Source organism: Rosa chinensis, chromosome 7 (genome assembly GCF_002994745.2).
Source record: "Rosa chinensis cultivar Old Blush chromosome 7, RchiOBHm-V2, whole genome shotgun sequence".
In the NCBI taxonomy this organism is placed as follows: domain Eukaryota; kingdom Viridiplantae; phylum Streptophyta; class Magnoliopsida; order Rosales; family Rosaceae; genus Rosa; species Rosa chinensis.
The window spans coordinates 60,593,599-60,611,505 of NC_037094.1; the positions used below are offsets into that span (position 1 = coordinate 60,593,599).

General features: G+C 41.3%; 1 long non-coding RNA gene across 1 annotated transcript; it reads right to left on the minus strand.

Moving 5' to 3' along the window:
• Positions 1-270: 270 nt before the first annotated feature.
• On the minus strand, positions 271-1,218 carry LOC112180152. The gene is made up of 3 exons (XR_002928128.2): positions 1,009-1,218; positions 640-715; positions 271-552 (listed from the first exon to the last, which is right to left on the minus strand). It is a non-coding gene; the product is annotated as an uncharacterized LOC112180152 (long non-coding RNA).
• Positions 1,219-17,907: the final 16,689 nt, after the last annotated feature.

Sequence of the window (17,907 nt, forward strand, 5' to 3'; positions counted from 1 at the left end):
ATTTTACGTTCATCATATTTATAGCTTATTGCATGTTCTAGCACATATTTCAATTGAACTATCATATATTGCATTTCAAAGTACAAACTGAGAATATTCATAGATAAACACAAATATGTTCAAGTATCTTGTGAAATGTGAAACTCCTAATATACATTCTAATCATTTCTATCATTCCCTTGCTCATTTTCATCAATATTACCATCCCATCACGACGCCAATGGTGTCTTTGGGTCTTGACCTTGCAGCAATACATCATCTTTCTGTGTCAACTGTTACAAGAAGTTGATGCAAAAGCCAAGAAGCAGAATTGTTTTGGGGATGAGAAAGAAAAAAATGATATGAACACAGCTAATATACATCAAACAAACTAAGAATGAACTTACTAGACTTGATCATCATCTTCCTCTTGTGCATACTGAGCCAACATTTTCATCTTTGCAAGCTTAATAAGAACGACATGCCATTAATTGTCAGCAGACGCTACCCCCGTCTCTTTCTTGTATTTCCCTAATACTGCTGATTTGGGTTCTTCACCATCTTCAATACCGCCTTGAGATTAAAGACCAAAAATTAATTACAATAGTTTACACAACTAAGCCTAACTCAAAGAATTCAACAAAACAACAGAACTGAGACCTGCTCTCAAAGACTCAAACAAAGGCTATAATTGATTCCTCAAGGGCTCCTCCATTGAAAGGCCCGCACACATGCACTACAAGTTTTAAGGGAAAAAAATCATATAGGACATAACTTATAAATTGAAGGCAGTGTAAAATGACAGTTGGAACTATCGATCGTAACATTTTTACCATATTGCTTTGTAAAGCTAACTGTGTAATCTTACATGTGAGAATCGACTATAGCATCATAGAGGCACAAAGTTATGGTGTTCCCAACTATATACCTAATGAATATGTTATTACTTATTAGTACGCAATCTAAGACCAACTCAGAAAGTAGAACCAGGCCAAAAACGATGAGTTTGGCACCTGAAAAAGGACTCACCTTATCTTTCACTTAATTAAAATCCAGAATCCGAAGCGACTTTAATTTGTGAATCACGTACAGCCTATAATTTGGGTTTCTTTGTGATGTTATCCAACAGGCTAAGACACTGCAACTACTAAAGGGATGCAAGAGGATCAATCTCTACCAAGTTGACTAGCATGTTGTTGGTAAGTACTAAAGTATGTAACTTCAGCAAGAACTCTGCAATGAAAAACTAGGTCTTAAGCAACACAGAACAAGCATACAGAGTACAAAACATAACAGTACATACAAAGTTAAAGAATTGAAGTTACCTCCAATGTTGGGATTGATACGGGTAATTCTATTGTTATTAATAATCAAAGTACCCAAACGATAACGATAGGGCAAGTTTTCCAGCTTAACAATTTCATTGTCCGACAAATCAATGGTGTCAAATTGGTCCTGTTTAGATTAAAAGCAAAACCCACTCAGTAACGTCAAGCAGCTAAACATAAAACCCAATAACTAAACACACTTAGGATAATACTTCTTTTAAAGTAGATACATACCTCTGTAGCTCCCAAGTTTTCGAGTATAGGTATCTTATTATCTGATAACAAAGAAAGAGGAAAACAGATAAATTCACCAACCCTAAAACTCTAACATGGGATCAGAATTTTGAAGTTTCGAATGTTTCAGTGGGAAAAAGACCTCAATTCTAAAATGAAATTCACTTAACCTTCTAAATGCATTTACATTTTGTAAAAAAATTCTCTACCACACAGGTCCTATTTATAAATTGTACCTACAAAGAATCATTTAAAACTAACAGCTCTTTAGATCTAGAAAGTAGAAAAAATGGAAAGGGGTACCCACTTAAGAGATAAGCAACAGGTTGAGAGCAATTTAGACTTCTTAGAAACAAAATGGCAAGCCGTAAGTAATCTGTGTCTCATGCATCAAATGTGTTGGCTATAAAACTAAACATCCCAAGAGATAAATACAAAGCACAATGACGGAAGAAAGCCTTATAATTGAATAACAATGAACTTGAAACCAAAGAACAAATGAGTAACAAAAGTAACATTGTTGGAGCTCTGAATTAAGCGTCTTTTAGTCTATCATGAAATTACATACCCAATTTATTTCACTTAAAGCATCCTGAATTCAAAAGAAGAAAAACCCAACAAAATTCACTTTGCATTAACAAAAAAAGGCAAGAAAGCAAATCTCACACAAGCAATGACTAAAGCTTTCAGTCCATAATGAATTAAATCACAGATAATTTCTAGTAGATCATAACTGAAAGCCTCAACATAACATTGAATCTACTAGTAAAAACAAGAAGCCCAAAACATAAACCAAGCAAAAAGAGGTTGAGAACTGACCCAAGACGTGAACTTTCCGAGAACATAATAGAGTAAGCATCCGAGTTGAATTGAAATTCCTCACGAATTCCGCTCGGACAGAACGAAACTGGCACGACTCCGCCATTAAATTGGAAGCATTTGAGTTCAATCGGATTTAATGACAGAGGAATATTCTCATTTTGTTCACATCGTGAACCAAATTGCAGAATCAAAAAGCAAAGCAGAGAAATTGAAACGAGGAGAGAAGAAGCAGACCAGAAAGGTGAGAAGGGTGCGAATAGTCGGAGCCGAAGAAAGTTAGTAATGCAATGCAATCGATTTCCTTACCTCACTTCGTCGACTCAGTCAAGCCTCAGGAGGAGTCCAATGAGAACCCATACGCCAACAACCCGAATCGAAAATTGTTCAATTGATGGGCGATTTCATTAGAAGGTGGAAGGCGGCGATTTGATTAGGGCTCGGTTTACGGGTGGTGGCAATGTTGAGAGAGAGATCTCGAAAGTGAATGGATGAAAAGCTGTTGACTAGAGAGAGCTGGACTTGGTGGATAATTCCTTTACCAAAACAACACATTTTTGCATTTGTTGCACTTTCATTGACGAAAATATACGTCACTAATTCTATATTGTTTGTCACCAAAATACGTGCAGCCTGGCTTCTCCAAGGAGCGAAAAATTTAGTGACGAATTCAAAACTTTGTCACCAATCCCCTTATGGGTGACATATTTTTGGTTTGTCACTAATACTTTTATGACTAATTGGGTAATTTCTTGTAGTGTATAGACGTCCGTATGGTCGGAAATTTTTTGATGAGGGGAGCTGCATAGGTAGCGAACCTAATCTTTGATACCCAAGCATCGGGGGTTAACTGCCGGATCAATGGCTGCCATAGGCTGTGTTAACCGATCCCTTTGCTCTTTCCCGAAGGAGAAAAAGCTTGACTGCAATGCCACGTAGCGGTCATTGTCATTACGAGGCGTTGCCTTACAGCTTGGCGGTTGGTCGTAGACCATAGACTCGTAAAGTTTGTATTTGTACGAACAATGACAAACAAATAGAGCAAGTAATAATATTTTGTTTGAGTGTCCTATGTTTATTTAATTTTGCAATTAAAATAGGAGCATGGCATACGTGTATAGCATGTACTTGTAATGTGGATGCAAATAACATTTTTGCATTGTTGTAAACATGCTTAAGGATCATGTAGACATGTAGATGCATATCAAGTGTGATATATTGTGGGCATGCTTAAAGTAGTCAAAGCATGGTATTGGCATGGCATTAGCTCAAATTGAAAGAGCGTGAAGGAAGATATAGTTACTTATCTTATGCCGATTTGGAGCGAGTTGGAGTTGGAAATGATGTAAGTACCCAAATCATGTTGGAGTTGTCCAAGCATGACGCTCCATTGTTAATTCTACGAAACACCTTAGTAGAAGGATGATGCTTTTGTTAATTGTAGAGGTGATCGGTGATTATATCTCCTTGACACAAAATAGATGATTAGTCCATGAGTATGTAAAATCAATATTAGTAGCTTGCAAATGTGCTTTGCTAAAATAGACAAGTTTTATGCAGTAGCTAGTGACTGATGATACACAACATTTGCCTATATGTGTACCTATTTTGCGTGTGAAAATGATAGATAGATGTAACAGGACCACTTAGGCATGTGAGGTTCATTGTGGGAGATCTATCAGTTATTCTTGCTGGGAGAATAAGAAATACATTCGAATTCAATTGTAAAAAATCGAAGGCATGGATGCATAGCTCAAATGCATATATATAATGATAATTGACGTATGGAAAATGAGCTAGTGTTCGTCATATATAGCAACTAGTTTCCAGAAGAGGACCAAAACGTTTCATTGGTGCTTTGTGTTTGATTGAGCAATGTAGCAAGCATATGATGCGGCAACTAGCAAGCCCATGCAATTTAATAAGCAAGCTGGTGTAATTTAATAGATCATGGAGGGATCTATGTGTCACGGAACCTTGTTTATTTAATAAGCATGCTTTTGACTTGCCTAAAGGAGCTGTACATGCATTGAAATATCTAGAGCCCAAGCGTCTCTGTTAATTAGCTACACGTGATGGTGTACGAGGCTAATAGAGGTAGTCCATGCATTGCAATAAACACATACAATACTACTCATGGAGGTGAATGCGACGCGTGTTAGTATGTGTACGATCATGCTTTTTATAGGACTAAGTTGCATTAAGTTATGCAAAGTGCAGGCACGTAGTGCCCTATCCGGTAGGAGGAGAACATGGCGGACACATGTCGCTAAATTACATAAACTTAGCTTTTTTTATCTCTTTGCTCTGATTTGAGTGTCAAACAATTTGACCATGAAGGCACCCCGAGCCAAGACGTATTTGATCAGGAAGACCGATGGTGGCTGTCGCTGATGGGTCTTAGCGGAAGAGAATTGCCTCTGACTGAAGCTTGGCTTTTCCGCCGATCGAAGCTCAGGAGCCGCATGAAGTCTGGCTTCTCCGCTGACGGAGATGGGCGGAAAAAGTGCCGCTGACAGGAGCTTAGTGGTGGAAGTTTGCTGGTTACGGAGCGTTGTGCTGGTGCTAGTGGAGGCCGCTGGTGGAGGATTGCTAGCGGTGATCACTGCTAGAGCTAGCGGTGCTATGATTGAGGTGGGCGCTTGGTGGTGCCGCTGATAGAAGTTTTGGCGGAGCTTGTGTTGGCCGCTAGTGCTGGCGGTTAGATGCAGAGATGAAGAAGCTACGCTACGCAACAGAAGCTCGTCATGAAGGCTGACAAAAGCTTGGCGGTGGTTGGCCAGTGATGTACAGTCTAGCGGAAGATGGCTGAAGAATGCCACAGTGCCCAAAGTGAACCTCCGGGTGTCCAGAGCAAATGGGCAGCTAAATTTTTTTTTTTTTTTGAGTGGTGCAGCGTTGACCACTTTGAGTCGGCGTTGACCAACTCAGTTGGGCGTTGACTAGAGTTTACTTTGATGTTTTACCAAAGTTCATGGTACGTGACGAAGCCTTTGTGTTGGCTTCCCACAGACGGTGCCAATGTTAATGTTAGTGACCGAAGGGTCTAATTAACGTTAAATAAAGAGAGAGAGAGACACACACATGAGAATATAGTGGTTCGTCTCCGCCTTAGCGGGAGACTACGTCCACTTGAATATTGTACTATGTGTGTTTGGGCCTTGCGGCCCAAGGGGATTACAAGAGATGTAATGGGATGTCCTTAGTTGTGGGAGGAGGCATTCCTTTTATAGGTGAAGGAAGCTATCTCCTTTACATGGTTTCCGATGTGGGACTCAAATACCACTATTATAGTATAGAAAAGCTATGTTGTGAGGGCAACTTGGCAAGGCCGGGAAGGTGGCTTCCCGGCAACGTATTTGCCACTTCCGGATACCGTAGCGTAGTTTGAACATAGGGCTACGGGATGCATGTCTTAGTTGGGCCTCACCATGGCTTGTGGGCCCCCCAAGAGGGTGTTACTTATGCTTGGTGATGTAACTAATCCTCCATATTGTTGGAGGTATGTACAGGAGTTAACATGGACGATGTGGCTTGGAATAAGAAGGACCAGTGAAAGCAAAATCTTGACCTCACAACTAAAGGTTAGGGGGAAGAGGATAAGGACTAGCCTGCAATGAAGAAACCCAAGCCTATCAAATAGGCTTTGCTCGTTATCCTTTGCTCATGGTACAAGGAAGAGTGTGGCATCTAGGTGCCACATGAATAAGTCAAGCAAACTTTTCGCTTTGGTTCTTTCCTGCCAATAAACTTGGAATCGGCTTCTAGAAACTTCCAACCTTTTAGTCCTACGGAGAAGAGCAGGGCAGGAGAGTCTTCCTCTTCAAAGGACTCTAACTTGTTCAAGAAGTTACAAGCTGCAGAGGAAGAAAAGAAGAAAGAGACTCAGGCTAAGGGCAAGCAAAAGGATATTCTAACTAAGTCATACATATTCCACTGGCTTTAGCCTCCATCATCAAGGAGGGGCAGTGGAATCTGAGGGAGAAGGGCAAAGCTGTAGAAATCAGCCCTTCAAAGAAGAGGAAGCTCCAACGCCATTTCGGGGAAGTGAAGCGAACCTCGGAAGCCTTAGATCTAGGCTTGATTAAGCCTTCTCAGCTGGTCAAATCCCCAGAGCAATATCAAAGGCAGATGGAAGCTTTAGCGGTAAACCCCTCATTGTGCCTCGAACGTTTCAGAAACACCCTAAATCTGTACCTGAGGTTCCTAAGCCCAGCGTTTTTTACAGAATCTCTGAGGAAAATACTACCCCTCCTCTGGCTACAAAGAAAGAGACCTCACCAATAAGGAGGCCTAGCATTAGGCCCAGGTTGTTTCGAGAAGAATTAGACCCAAACGCTCGGTTTTTGAAAGATTTTTTTTTGGGGGGGGGGGCAAAGGAAATAGTGCTGAGAGCCTAGAGTAGAGGCCCAAGAAAATTCAAATCATAGTGGTTGCAGCTTTAGAAGATACTCTGACAGCGGAGCAGAGGCAAAATTCACATCAGAAGGTGTCTACCCTTAATGCTCTTGCGCAAACCCAGACCACAGCTCCAATGGAAGAGGAGTCGTTAGTAGCTTACGTTACCAAAAAATTCAGCGAAGTGACATGAATATCCAAGCTGACGAGCCTAAGCTGGACCTTGGCGACGACCTAGAAGAAGAAGAGATTGTGGACACCACATGCAACATGGTGTACATACTACCAGCGAAGTACACCCTACCAGTCACAGCTCAAGAGTGCTAGGTAGTAGAAACTGAAGAATCAAGTGAGAGGATGCTCGAGATCACTTCAGCCGCCTAGGCTCCTGCGAAGGAGGCTATTTTCTTGGAAACCGAAGACGTCAACAGTAGGGGCTTATTTATGAGCTTTGTTAATGTCTAAGATTCAGTGTTAGATAAATCTTGTTAACGCTAGTCCAAACTCGGACCGCTACTGAAGGATTTGTAGCGCTAGCGTCACTTGTTAAGTAAAATACAAAGGACGTCAGAGGGAGACCGTGGTTGGCGGTCTTCTCTACTCTGATACCTAAGTCATTCAATGTATTTATGTTGAAAGAATAACATTAGGTAAGTAATGAATGCGTAGTTCATGAGAAGAGAGGAGTGGACCTTTTATATGAGAGGGATAGATTGATCTCTTCCTTGTTTTCGATGTGGGACTGATGTGCTTCAGTTCCTAGCTTCTGATGCTCCAGTGAGGTGATCTTGGGGCGGAGCTTGGCTGCGTGTCAGCAGTGATCTTGGGTTGAGCCGGAGCTCAGGTGATAACCTATCTGGCGGTGTTTATGTAGGTCACACCGTTGACAATCGTTGGTGCCGTTGGCAGCAGTATGGGCATGGCTTATTGTAGCTAATTATGCTTATATAGTAAAATGCTCGTGTAAGTACAAGCTTCACCAGACCAACACCGGCCATGGTCTAGCACATGAGACATTTGTATATTACAACTGAAGTCAATGGCATCAAGGTTAGCAAGATCATGGTAGATACAGGCACAGAGGTCAATGTCATTACTTTGAGAAACATGCACTTGCTCTGGATCAAGAAGGAAAAGATCCAGTCTACATCTCCTACCCTCAAGAACTTCGCATGGACAGTGACTAAGACTCTAGGTTTACTGTTCCTTCTAATCAAGGTTGGCCCAGCAGAAGGCGTTTATGCTTTCTTCGTAACTGACTGCTATGCTGCATACAATGCAATTCTGGGCAGAGATTGGATTCACAAGAGCTATTGTGTTCTTTCTACCCTCCATCAGGAGTTGATCCTCTGGAATAGGGTTACATATAAAGCGGAAGTAATCAAAGCAGATCCTCAACCCTTCCATGTATTCGTGAATTACGTAGATGCCAGATATTACTTGGAGTCAATCACTTCATTGCAAGTTAGTGGTATCAATAACAAGGGCCGTCACACAGGGGTGACGGCCTCCGAACTGGCATAGTGGGGGCTAACATTAGCCAAAGAAGACCTAAAAAGGCCTAGCTATACTGTGCCACTCCTTAAGGCTAATTAATGGATTGCTTCCTCCCAAAAAAAAGAGTTAGAGGCCTTTCACTCCTTGTAAGGAAGATTGTCTTCATACTTGGTTGAAAGAGAGGCCTATGATCGAGTGGCCACATTGGAGTACGTCAATGAAGAATTCTCTGATCATGAGGAAGACGACCAGCCAATCTAACCATCTCTAGCTGCATTGGATGATACCTCGCCTAAGGTTAGAAATCCTACAGAAAAGGTGAATTTAGGAACTGAAGCCAAGCCAATGGAAGTGGCTATCAGTACGAACCTAGAACCTAAAGAGAAATAAAGGCTCATCCACTTGATGTAAGAATACAAAGACTACTTTGTCAAGAAATATGAAGACATGCCAGGCCTATCATCTGATCTGGTCTGTCATAAATGACCAACCATGCCTGATAAGAAGCATGTGAAACAGGAACCCAGGCAAATGAATTCTGAGACTTAGGTGTTAGTCAAAGAAAAAGTTGAGAAGATGCACAAGTCAGGAATCATCAAGGTGGCCAAGTACAATCAGTGGCTATCCAACATTGTGCTTGTTCGCAAGAAGAATGGCAAGATGTGAGTCTGCGTGGACTATCGAGATCTCAACAACACTACTCCCAAAGAAGTTTACCCCATGCCTATTGTGGGTATGCTGGTAGATGCAGTAGAGGGTTATGAGCTTTTGTCCTTCATGGATGGGACAACAGGCTATCACCAGATCCCGGTAGATGAAGAGGACAGGCACAGACTGCTTTGTGCTGTCCTGGCTTCATAGGACTATTCGAATGCGTGGTTATACCCTTTGGGTTGAAGAATGTAGGAGCCATGTATCAGCAAGTAATGAACCTAATCTTCCATGACAATCTGGGGAAGATTCTAGAGGTTTACATAGATGATGTGGTCGTCAAATCAAAGATGTGGGGAAACCATAGCACGGACCTGAAAAAGGTCTTTGAACGCATACACCTATCCAAGTTAAAGATGAATCCCGCGAAGCGTGTGTTTGGCGTTCAGGAAGGTGAATTTTTAGGCTTTATCATTCATCAGAGAGGCATTGAGGTGCCTGAAGACAAGGCCAATTACAGGACCCACCCCGGATTTCACCCTGAAATCCGAAGTGGCCCTGCGGGGCCCACCTTAGAAGAAATTCTACCAAAAATTTGGCAGAACTTCCCCAAAAAATGGACTACCCAAAACCTGTAGAAAAACATTTACACTTCTAAACCATCCATCCTTATACTCCTTGAGCCACCATGCTCCCCCAAATCTCAACATCTCCCATTTACAAGTACAAATCTCAATTTAACAACATTAAGTCCACGGTTATTAGAGCAATTCTAAAACAAAAGGTATAATAGAAATAAAAGTAAAGAGGGTGAAGAATTGATAGATCCTACAATACGGAAGCAGTGACAACTATGCCTCAACTCCATGCACGCCTGACCTAAACTAATCTAGCCTACAAACTGGGCATTTAAAACCGAAGGGCCCAGGGAAAAGGTATTGAAAAACACGTTAGTGTAAGTGGACAAAAATAAATAATCAAGATAATTTAAATGAAGCAAACTTGAATACTTTTCCCACTTATTTAAACTTATAAAACCTCGATGCATGCAACGTTTATAAAACATATTTCTTTAAACTCAAAATCTCGTGAAAATATACCAGCCCCTGCTGGTTAAAAGAATCGGACTAGCCCCGCTAGTCAAGTAACAATAAAGGATATGGGGAAGAGATGTCACCATACGGGTAAAGGAACCCCTAACCTCGACTGCCACCCACACATAGATTGTGTGAGAAGGAGAACTAATAACCTTTACTGCCACTCACGTGAGGAGGAGAATCCTCGACTGCCACTCACAAACACAGAGTAAGTGAGAAGGAGACACTATCCGAACGACCCGAGTATGGTGAGGAAAACAATTGAAAACCAGTAAGTCCATAAAACCATAAAGCTTCCCCAATATCTCACGAGAAAAAGATATCTTCGAATGACGTGGCCCCGCAAGCCAAAACATTCTCAAATCCGTAACCAAACCCGGAAATTAGTATGAGCACAAATTGCTTCGGAAAATCCCATTTCCAAAAATATTCCAGAATTTCTCAAAATTGGCTACTAAATATATCAGGTAATCCAGATATCATCTTGGTAAAATAAATCGTCAAAAAAAAAATCACGTAAATCTTATTTAGTCTCAACACTCAGCATGAGGGATCTTGAAGAAACACTACGCCCAGGAAAGGATTCCCCATGCTTGAGCACCTCATGTTCTTTAGCATCTAGCAAAGTCAGATACATTCCATCCAGACTTTCGTAAGCCAAAGACACGAGGATGCCTAAGATTAAGCCATAAGGCCTACCTTAGGCTTGAGATTTCGCCATAAGGCTTAGGATTGAGAGGCTGAAGGTGATTTCGTGGGAAGAAGATTTCTAGAAAAGGAGAAAGAGGAGCAGAACTTGGAATGCTATTTCTGGGTTAGGTTTTTTCTGATTTCCTCATCCCCAAATGCACTTATTTATAGGGCCAGCGTGAGTGGCCTCAGCCTTTGGACGTGCAGTTGAGGAATCGAGATCAACGCTGTCAATGAGCATAAATGCCATAATCTCATAAATGAAGGAGGATTAAAGACGCGTGGAAGACTCAGCGGTTTTCGATGAGGTAACTGCTTAATTTCGTGATTATCTTTTCAAAACCATTTGAATTCACATTTAATGCAAAAATTTAAATCTCATAATGACTGTGAAGACCAAAGGGATTATTGGGCCAGTAAGTGGACCAAGAAAAATAATAATAATAATTATATACATATATTATTGGACTAAATGGGCCTAAAGCCTCCTTGCTGCATAACTAAGCAGTAAGCAAAGATAGTCCACACGGTAGGAGGCTGAGTTAGCAGCAGTCTGGGCTTGTTGGACTTGCCCTTGGGCTTGGGCTAGATTCAGAATCAGACTCACACCTCAAAATCAGCCAAGGGTTGCTCCAATTGGGCCTCTTCATGCACTATCTTGGCTCTAACAGCAACTAAACGGGCCTGAAGCGCTTGGATTTGAGATTCGAGGTTCACCCCCTCAAGTTCCAAATCTAGCAGACAAGAAGCCCTTTCATCTAGCGAGCTGATTAGACGCATTTCTATACACGTAATTGCATTCTAAATAATAGAATTAAGCTAATCTTCAAGTCAATTAATATGTAATTAATCTATTTTTATTCATTTTGTAGTAAATAAGCGGAGTTGTAAATTTCGGAAGAAGTTGTGCAAAAATAGAGCAAATTGGAGTTATTGACAAAAAGACGAAAAGTCAATGTTGGTATATATACCGCCTAGGCACAAATATCGGAAGCACAAGACTCACTAGCCACGTGAAATGATGCCGATAATGCCCTGACATGATGCCGATACCATACACTAGTGGTATCGGGTGGATCACAACTAGTACTACATTGGAAACAAAGGGGTGACAAGCTCATCCCCACACTATAAATACATGTCTCTCCACTCATTCAAGGTAAGCCACCACTCTCCATTTACTCCTACCCAGTCTACATTCTTACATGTATCTGACTTAGGCATCGGAGGGTCAAAGGCCAGCTAACCTGGTCTTCCCTCTGACCTCTGTTCATGGTTGACATGTATCGGATCTCGGAGATTGAATGTCAGGACCCACCCCATAATTACCCTCCTAACTCCAAGATGGACCTGCGGGGCCCACTTTTCTGAAAAATTCGACAGAACTTCCCCTAAAAGTGGACAACCCTAAACCTGCTGAAAACACTACTAAGTATAGTAATTTCTATGCTTGAAGCCACCCTGCTTCCAAGCAACAATCCGCAAATTTCCAAGTATAAACATCGTACTACACAAACATAACCATTTATATAAATTACAACCCAGCAAATCAAATCTTTCAACCTTCTCCAATATTATACAACTCCCAAACACTCATAATTATACAAATGTATAAATCCACCCTTTTAAAGTAATCAGAGCAATCTAAAGAACACACTCGAAGTATAATACATAAAGTAGGTTAACAAATAACCTACTGAGGATAGATGGTAAAGGTGGTGCTAGCCTCCACTCCTAAACCGGTCAGCAACGCTGCGATCTAGGCAATTGAAACCAAAGGGCCCAGGGGAAAGTACATAAAAAACGTTAGCGTGAGTGGACAAAATAAATAAGTATAAAGGAAGAAAAGTTATACTTTCCCACAAATTTACATTAAAAAATCTCGATGCATGCAACGTTATAAAATCAATTTCTTTAAATTCAAAACTCGTGAAAAACATACCAGCCCCGCTGGTTAAAAGAAAACGGACTAGCCCTGCTAGTCAAGTAACGATAAAATATGGGGAAGAGATTTCACCATACAAAATAAAGGAGCCTCCCAGGCTCGGGTCGGAGTGTCCCACACTCTGGAGCATCCCATGCTCTGCTCTTACTCACCCACAAACACATAGTAAGCAGGGAGGAGTACTAATAGGCTAGCTAGCAATAAAATATAGCGACCCAGGTATGGTGGGTAAAAACTATTCAAATCCAATAAATCTGTAAGGCTTCCCCATGTCCCACGAATAAAGAGAACAAGGGTACAATTCCCAACCGTACCCGGAAATTCTCGTAAAAAGTCGTACAAATCAACAGCGTGTCCCACACGCTAAAAGAATAAATAGATTATCAGTAAGGCATTCCCAATGCCAAAATCAAAAGTCGATAAATAAATATGAAGAATTACTCCAACAAAACTCATTTCGAAAATAAAATCTCAAATCGACGAATATAAATATAATATAAATAATCTAAATCCGGAAACCGCATCGAGAAAAATTCGTCTAAAATCAATATCAATTATAAATTCGAATCCGAGCATAACAACTTAATAACCAAAATTCACAACCAGTATAAATCATAAATACTTCACAAAAATCATCATTGGAAGCAAATCCACGAGATAATTCGCAATCAAATTTATATGCTCGGAAATTAATATGTTAATCAATTAGAACATGCTTTAATAAATAAATGCATGCATCACTTATTCGAAAACAAAAGTCCACTCACTGTGTACGGCTAAGCCTGCCGTCGATCCGAACCCTCCTCGAGGGAATCCTCCTCACGTCCTGTACAATATAACGTTCGTAAACCCATAATTACTGGATGGAAAACTAAATTTCGATAAATAAAACCAAACCCTAACATTATCTTTATTTGTCCAAAACCTCCCAATCTTCTTCACTAATGCTATTCCCTGAAGGTATGGGCTTTAGGGCCGAATCAAGGAAATCCGATGGATGGATTCCTCGCAATTCAATTAACAATTCCACCATTAAACAACATCAAAATCCATATTCATTCCATCTCCAATTCTATCACAAAGCTGCAATTATGAAACTAGATGTATAATTGATTAATTATCTCAACAATAGAAGTTAAAGTCCGGCCAAATACTATCTCACACGCCACCAATAGTGGCGGCGTGTGGCACCCAAGCGCCGGTATCAACCTCCACCACCGGCTACCAAATTCCATGTATAGCTACAACTCGGTCCACTGATTAATTTTCTCAACTACAACACACCCCAATTTTCCCTGGAAATGGTTGAATTCAGCCGACGAAGATAACCCAGAAATTCAAGAACCCTAGGTTATCGATTCGGCCTCTACACGGCAAATCTTGATTCGAAGATAGGGGCGAAATGATCTCCGTCGAAAACCGAGCCTTCGACGCCGATATGGTGACCGGAGATGGCCGGAATCGCCGGAAATCGACAATAATGGCGAATTGCTACAGTAACTTTCCTCGCTCAAAATCGAGCTTCTCCGGCCAAATCTCCGCCAAATACCTCCACAGATGTGACAAGGGGAAGGAGACGAGCTTGGGGATGGCCGGATTGCGTCATGGGTCGGCCGGAGGAGGAAGAAATCGAAGGGAGAAAATCGGGCCGGAAGGGAGAAGGGTCGGGGAAGGAGAAGAGAGAATTACCGGGGGGGGGGGGGCTAGGTAGATTTTCCGAAAATGGAAATCTACCAACAGTAACTTCCATATATATAAATTACCATGAACAGTAACTTCTACATTTTTGGCCATAACTCTCACATACTAAGTCCAATTTTTACGCACCACATATGCACGCGCTCGGTTTAAAGTTCTCTACAACTTTCATGAAGAACATTTCCTCAAATTTTGACCCGAACAAAAAGTCAACTTTTAGGGCCACTAAAATATCGATAAAAAGTAAAAATTGGAAATATTCGACAATTACCGTCCAAATAGTGAGTAAATCATTAATTCTAGGTTCGGGACGTAACAATCTCCCCCCCTTAAAAAAAAAATTTTGACCTCAAAATTAACATACCTGCTAGAAAATAGGTGAGGATACTGCCTTCTCATTTGCTCTTCTGGTTCCCAAGTAACCTCTTCTACCATATGATTACTCCAAAGTACCTTGACCAAGGGTATTGTTTTGTTCCTGAGTATCTGCTCCCTCCTATCAAGTATTTGAATAGGTTTTTCTTCATATATCAAGTCTTCCCTCAATCGGATAGGTTGCTCTTGTAGAACATGAGAGGGATCAGCAACATATTTGCGAAGCATGGAGACATGGAAGACATCATGTACTCTGGATAATCTTGGAGGTAGTGCTAAACGATAAGCAACTTCACCAATTCGCTCCATGATTTCATATGGTCCGATGTATCTAGGGCTAAGCTTCCCTCGTTTCCCAAATCTTACAATACCCTTCCATGGAGATAGCTTCAAGAATACCCAGTCACCTACTTGAAATTCCAAATCTTTCCTTCTGTTATCTGCATAGCTTTTTTGTCTACTCTGAGCCGCTTTAAGTTTTTCCTTGATCACTTTGACCTTTTCAGTCGTAATTTGTACCAATTCTGGACCAATAAGTTTCCTTTCTCCTACCTCATTCCAACATAAAGGGGTACGACATTGCTTGCCATAAAGGGCTTCATAAGGAGCCATGCCAATGCTGGAGTGATAACTGTTATTATACGCAAACTCTATCAATGCGACATGATTATCCCAATTCCCCTTGAATTGCAAAACACAAGCTCTCAACATGTCTTCCAATGTTTGAATGGTCCTTTCCGTCTGTCCATCTGTTTGCGGGTGAAACGCGGTACTAAACTGAGACTGAGTGCCCAAAGCCTCCATCAGCTCACGCCAAAACTTTGAAGTGAAACGAGGATCACGATCAGAAGTAATAGAGACGGGTGTGCCGTGGAGTTTCACTATCTCATTCATGTATAACTCTGCATATTTATCCATTTTATAAGTTTTGCTGACAGGTAAGAAATGTGCGGATTTAGTAAGTCGGTCCACAATTACCCAAATGCTATCATGACCATTACGAGTACGTGGTAACCCTGATACGAAGTCCATAGTAATGTGCTCCCACTTCCATTCTGGTATCGGTAATGGCTGTAATAAACCTGAGGGCTTTTGTCTTTCTGCTTTCACTTGTTGACACACTAGACATCTTCTTACATAAGCTGCAATTTCCCTCTTCATGTTAGGCCACTAGTAGTATTCCTTAAGAGTCCGATACATTTTGGTTCCACCAGGATGCATGGCATAAGCAGAACTATGAGCCTCCTCTAGTATCTCCTGTTTAAGATCATCCTGATCGGGTACACAGATTCTATTCCCGCACATCAAAGCTCCATCCCCTCTGACAATAAAGTCTTCTCTAGCTCCATTCTCCACTGCCTCTCTCAATTCTTGTAGAGCTTCATCATGCAGTTGCGCCTCTCGTACTTTGTCAATAAGGATTGGTCTCACATGGAAACTGGCTATTAAGGCTGCAGATTCATTAGTCACTTCCAAATTAACTCCTGTAGCTCGCAATTCATAAAGAAGTGGAACCCGGACTGTTCTCAAATGTGACAAGGAAGGGAGGGTAACAGGGAAGGATAAGATTTCCTGCTAAGAGCGTCAGCTACCACATTGGCCCTTCCCAGATGATACTCGATCGTACAATCATAATCTTTAATCAACTCCAACCATCTTCTTTGCCTCAAATTTATCTCTTTTTGTGTAAGTAAATATTGAAGACTCTTGTGGTCCGTAAAGATTTGACATCGAGCTCCATATAAATAGTGCCTCCAAAGTTTAAGTGCAAGTACTACCGCAACTAATTCAAGATCATGTGTCGGGTAATTTACCTCATGCGGCTTCAATTGTCTAGAGGCATAGGCAATTACTTTTCCATGTTGCATCAGAACACAACCCAAGCCTTGCCTCAAGGCGTCACTTTATACCACATATTCCCCACTATCATCAGGCAAAGCTAGGATCGGAGCACTAGTTAAACGCCTCTTGAGCTCTTGAAAACTTTGCTCACACTCTTCTGACCAAACAAACTTCACACCCTTCCTAGTTAACCTAGTAAGAGGAGTTGCAATTCTTGAGAAATCTTGAACGAATCGCCGGTAATAACCTGCCAAGCCCAAGAAACTGCGAATCTCTGTCACTGTAGTAGGTCTTTCCCAATTTAACACCGCTTCTACCTTATGAGGGTCCACACTAATACCTTCTGCAGAAACAATATGACCCAAGAATCCTATGCTGTTAAGCCAAAATTCACATTTATTGAACTTCGCATACAACTGGGCCTCCCTCAAGGTTCGCAATACAATTCTTAGATGTTTGGCATGTTGACTATCGTCCTTAGAGTACACCAAGATATCATCGATGAACACAATCACGAAACGATCAAGGTAAGGACGGAACACTCGATTCATGAGGTCTATAAAAGCTGCAGGAGCATTAGTTAACCCAAATGACATTACTCTGAATTCATAGTGACCATAACGTGATCGAAAAGCAGTCTTGGGTATATCAGACTCCCTTATCTGCAACTGATGATAACCGGATCTCAAATCGATTTTAGAAAATACCTTGGCTCCCCTCAACTGATCAAAGAGATCGTCTATACAAGACAAAGGGTCTTTATTCTTCACTGTAACCCTATTCAACTTCTGATAATCAATGCACAACCTTAAAGAGCCATCCTTCTTCTTAACAAATAAAACCGGGGCACCCCAAGGGGACACACTAGATTGGATGAATCCTTTATCCACTAATTCCTGTAACTGGGTCTTCAACTCTTTTAATTCAGCTGGAGCCATCCGGTATGGTGCCAAAGATATGGGGGTGGTGCCAGGGAGCAAATCGATAGTAAAATCTATCTCCCTAACAGGGGGTAAACCAGGTAATTCGTCAGGAAATACATCTGGAAATTTCCTAACCACCGGTATCTCTCTAATACTCAACTCCTCCCTGTTGGTATCCACTACATGTGCCAAATAAGCCTGACTCCCCTTATTCAACAGCTTCTCAGCGATCAAAGCGGAAATCATACAAGAAGCTAGAACATTACGATCACCCTGAAAGGTAATTATTGGCTTCCCTGGACTTTGAAAAACCACAATCTTACGGAAGCAATCAATATTGGCCAGGTGAGTCGCTAAAAACTCCATCCCCAAGATTACATCAAATTCAACAAGATCTAAAGGAATTAAATCAACTTCCAAATTAACACCCT